Source organism: Amblyomma mixtum, chromosome 7 (assembly GCF_055824585.1).
Source record: "Amblyomma mixtum isolate Tamu chromosome 7, ASM5582458v1, whole genome shotgun sequence".
Classification (NCBI taxonomy): Eukaryota; Metazoa; Arthropoda; class Arachnida; order Ixodida; family Ixodidae; genus Amblyomma; species Amblyomma mixtum.
This window is the reverse complement of record NC_143018.1, coordinates 35,992,225-35,997,448: the sequence shown is the minus strand read 5'-3', so window position 1 is coordinate 35,997,448 and position 5,224 is coordinate 35,992,225. Positions and strand designations below refer to the sequence as shown.

General features: G+C 50.5%; 1 pseudogene; it reads right to left on the bottom strand.

Annotated features, from left to right (window-relative positions):
- Nucleotides 1-355: 355 nt before the first annotated feature.
- On the bottom strand, nt 356-1,198 carry LOC149335666 (uncharacterized; annotated as a pseudogene).
- Between the last annotated feature and the right edge of the window lie 4,026 nt (nt 1,199-5,224).

The window sequence follows — 5,224 nt, the reverse complement described above, 5'->3', positions numbered from 1 at the left end:
GTTGTTAGCTTAGTTTCACCCTGTTAAACATTTAAATTCCAGTACGTGTACCTATGACTATAAATTAAAGACGAGACGATGTGCAGTATCAATTGTGAAGCGTTTATTTATTTATTATGGTTTCTCTTCTTGTTCTGCTCTGTCTGTCTGTCTGTCTGTCTGCCTGTCTGTCTGTCTGTCCGTCCGTCCGTCCGTCCGTCCGTCCGTCCGTCCGTCCGTCCGTCTGTCTGTCTGTCTGTCTGTCTGTCTGTCTGTCTGTCTGTCTGTCTGAAAAACTTTATTATTGTTACATAATAGGGAGGAAATTTGACGTATCGCGGAAAGGGCCACCTCTCACAACCACTAGGTGCGCTCCTCAGTACAGGGGCCCATTGGTGACCGCTGCGGCTCGGGCGCGCTCAACCAGGGCCTTCTGGCTCGCCAGGTCGGAGCAGCCGAGCAGGGCTGCCTACCAGTCCTCCCGGCTGGGGTTGGGTTTTGGGGCGAGGTTCGGGGTTGACTGACATCCCCATACCATGTGGAAGATGTCCGAAGACTTCTCCGCACAGTACGGACACTTTCCAGGATCAAAATGCTTTAAAACTGCCGGGCACAGCAGTGTTTTCGTGTAAAGACGGTGGAGTGTGCGTTCCTTCATCTTTGTAAGGCCCTTACAGGGCTTAGGACAAATTGCGTGGCCGAATTGGTATAATTCAGTAATTTGTAGAAAAGTGAGGGCCGGATTGGGTTCGGGATCCGTTTCGCAAGGGTGTGAAGGCGTTGACCGGAGAGCGAGCGCGTGGGCGGCGGCATCTGCCGTTTCATTGCCTTTGAGGTCCATGTGAGCAGGAGCCCATACGATCGTTCGAGACGCGGGGGTCCCGAGGTAGTCGCTATTTTGAAGGATGCGATACGCAAAGAAAGGAATGTATCCCTGTTGAATATGTCTGCAGGCCCCTCTCGAGTCGGTAATGATGACTCACGAGTCCTGGTCTCCGGCGGCTAGCGCAATGGCGACCTCCTCCGCATGTGTTCTTTCTTGAGCTCGGAACTTTATGCCGTTCATCACGACGTTTTTGTGGACGACTGCGGCCGTGTACCACCCCCCATGGTGAGGGCCGGAGGCATCAACGTAGAAGATTCCGCGTTTGTTTCTATAGTGGCGGGTCAGTGCCTCCGTCCGCGCAAGGCGCCTGCCACTGTGGTCGTCACGTGTCATGTTGGTCGGAAGAGGACGCGCGTGCAGGGCGCATCTCCAGACTTCGGGGATGCGTACGCGCTCTTATGTCAGTGTTGGGCGGTGGATATTTGTGAAGCCGTAGGCCGTCGACGTTCGTTGTGTTCATTGGCGTTGGCGTTGACAACGTTTTACACTCCGATCATTTTAAGGAAAGAAAGTACGCATTCTGGGTTTTTTGCGCAAAAGACACGGCACAAAAGAAACGAGGTAGACAGAACAAGCGCTTGTCCTCTCTACCTTGTTTCTTTTGTGTCGTGTCTTTTGCGCAAAAAACCCAGAATGCTTAGGCACCAACTAGCCTGTAAAAACATACTCGCAAAGTACGCATATTGGCTCCCTGGGTCAGTGGACGCCTGAATCGTGCTTATAGCTACGTGGGGTGATCAGAGAGAGAGAGAGATGTGTGCTGCAGGCATTGACTAGGTTGTGCGAGAAACGGAGTGCTGAAGCCATTCTCCAACATGAGTGGGAAAGAATTCCTGTTAATGTTGTTGTTGTTGTTGTTGTTGTTGTTGTTGTTGTTGTTGTTGTTGTTGTTGTTGTTGTTGTTGTTGTTGTTGTTGTTGTTGTTGTTGTTGTTGTTGTTGTTGTTGTTGTTTGATTTAATGATTTAATGGCCGCTGGCCTAGCGCGAGTGCTCCGTCTCGCGCCACTGCCAGCTTCGTCTTCTTTGTAACACTTTATAAAGTGCCGAATGATAGTGGCTTATTGAGTGAATGCGTTTCAGGTAAGTTAGTGTATGAGCGGGTGTAGCGTGAGAGAATCAGTTTTACTGAGCGATGAGCGAGCGAGTGAATGCTGACGGACCGAGCGAGTAGTAATTGACTGGGTAAATGTTGAGCGAGGGAGAGAATACGTGAGTGGTTGAGAAGGTAAGCGCGCGAGAGTTTCGAATCAAGTCTTGGTGGATAGGTAAGCCAACGTGCTACCTACGATCACATCCTGTGGGACTGCAAAATAGAACCACCTCCGGGTGATCTAGTTACAGCTCCTTCTCTCGAGCGGTGGGAGACCGTGCTGGCTAGCTCTGACCCCAGAACGCAAGTTTTGGCGGTGGAGTGGGCTGACAGAGCCGTCGAGGGCTATGTACTCTCGACCACTTAACGCGACCTCTTGCCAAGCTCTTCCCGGCGAATAAAATGTTTTACAATCAATCAATCAAGCTAGCGAGTGAGTGGAGGAGTAACTGAGCGAGTGGTAAATGCTCGGAATTACACGAGATTACCAGCGCCTCACTGCAAGACTGCACGATAGCTGAGGCTGAAGAAGCGGCCGTCGCTCTAGCGGCAGCGGAGGGCTACCGGACAGGGCGGTCACTGACAATTCTTACTGATTCACAAGCAGCCTGCCGCAACTATCTTTGCGGCAGAGTCGGTCACAGAGCGCTCCGCATACTCCGCTCTGTAGACTGCAAGACGCAACAAACACATACAGAACCACACAAGCCGATCAAACATAAGATCATCTGGGTACAGGGGCACACGGGGGTGGCAGGAAACCAAGAGGCGGACAGGATAGCTCGAGGATATACTAACTACCGAGCATCCAACGTCAATGACCTTGAAGAATTTCTGCCAGTACCTCAGGAGTACTCGGCCATACTCAACAACTACAAAGGCAGCAGGATGCGGTACCCACCACCGCACAACTCTTTAAACAAAGAAGAGGCTGTCACATGGAGACAACTTCAAACGGGGTCATATCCAAATCTAAACACACTAAATAAAATTCACCCCACACTTTACGTACACAATTGTCCGTGGTGACATGAAAAAACTACACTGTATCACACCACATAGGCATGTCAAAAAGTCGACGTCGTCCCAGTTATACAAAACCCAAGTGTGGAGCAATGGGAGGGTCTGCCCTCCAGCGACTGCCGCGATGACCAGATCGGTTTGATACGGCGAGCTCAGCTGACGGCAGCATCCAGCGGAGCCCTGGAATAGGGGCAACCGACCGTTGCGGATGGACTCATCTGACCACATAAAAAACACTTGTGCTAGAGCCAAATAAAGTTATCCTATCCTATGAGTGTTTGGTTGAGTGAGCGAACGACTGTCGAGGGAATAAGTGATTTTTCTTGTATGGCAGTCGAAGTTAGTAAGTGGGTGAGAAACTGTTGGCGAGCGTGGAGTGTGGAACAAAATAAAGTAAAAAATTCAGGGGGGCACTTTGTTGACCTAAAGTGCGGTGAGGCGAAAGCCTTAACCCTAGCAGCGCAGTGTTGCTGCTTGTGTCACTGATGTGTGATTAAGATGTTAAGCTTCGCCTCTTATGGCGCATTCGGTTGGCGGGACGAGAGCAGAGGCGCCGAGCAGTGCGGAGCAGTACAGTAGCACGCCGAGCAAGGGGGTGACTGCCCTCCCACGGGAACGCTCTCCGAGAGTCGAGAGCAGTGCGCCACGACCACGTGACCGCACTTCTCTTCCCAGCATTCTCCTCCTGCCCGCAGTGGCGGCAGTTGCAAGCCGAGGAGGCCAGCGCGCTGTGAAAAACCACGTGTTTTGGACATACGCGATTGTCCAAAATTGCCTCCTTTAGCCCTTTTGACGCTAGCAGCGATTCTCAGACATGGATACGGGAGAGAGAGAGAGAGAAAACTTTGTTTACAAAGGAATTCGGGGCACGCCCCAGGGTCCCCGCACGACCCCACTGCACTCAAGTGTTTATGTTCCTGAGGTCCATAACACTGGCAGCACGGCCGGTAGGTCCAACGGATTTTGTTGTCTCTGATTCAGGATAACACTTCACCGCTGGCAGAAGGTTAGTTTGTGCGTGTTGATCTATTCTTAAATGCTGCATGTGACGGAACAGTAGCCTGAGCAACGCGAGTAATTACATGCATCCAGAGCGCTGACAATACTTTAGCATATTCGCACGACTAGTATTGAAATGCTTCAGTAACAAATTCCTAATCGCATTACCTGTGCGAGCCAAATGCGCGCTCTCTTAACCGCACCTCCGCTCCCCCGATATTAGAACTGCGCGCATGTGAAGTGCTACGAGTTGCGACGCCCATGTGCTTTTACCTACCACGAAGCGCTGGACGGGAAAGTTGGGTTCGGTAATTTCTTAACTGAGCAGTCATTGACTGTTCCAAGAAGGACTGGTACAGAAATTACACGAAAAATCGGAAATAAAACCTAAATTATAGTTCAAATGTTTGCTCTTGGGACATAAAAAAACTCTGCCTCTCCCGTAACCGAGAGTAGAGTAAGCATGAAATGTTTACGGGCATAATGCGAAGCGCGCGCGGACACGACGAGACGCAGGCCTGACAAGAATGTATATGCAGCGCGTTCGAAACTGTCCGAAGTGCGTAGAGGCGAAAGTGTTTTCAGCACCACTTTGCGTATGTGACACTGGTGATGTTACCACTGGATTACGTCACACATAATTCATGACGAAGTAATGACAAATTACTGATTAGTGTGTAATGACTGATTAATGACTAAATACTAATAAACTGATAATTAATAACGCTTAAGCTTCGCCTTTAGGAGTGGAACGCAACAGCGTGTTGTAGCGCTGCCAGGCAGTCCGCGGAACGCCACCACCCGTTCGGCGTGATGCCTCGTCCTTTGAACGCGACGCTTTTTGAGTAAAGGAAATTACGCAGTAATTCTCTGCCATCTCGGTGGACACCCGAGCCGCACCTAACAGGAAGGTAGGAACGCCACCACCCGTTCGGCGCGATGCCTTGCCCTTTGAACGCAACGTTTTTTGAGGACAGGAAATGGATCAGTAATTCTGTCATCGCGATGAACACCCGAACCGCACCGTAAAGCATTTCATGCTTAAATATTGTGGCATGTATGTGCTTTTTGCACGCGTTATTAGAAATCGGAAATTATAATTCCGTGCATTATCAAACGACAGCTCCACTGAAACGACAGCTCCTCTAGTGCATATAGCACCTGAGCAAGGCTTTCCGCTTCCAACGCAGATTCACTTGATTCTGACGAGCTCGCCGAGCGCCGACGCTTTGCAGCCGCCATTTTC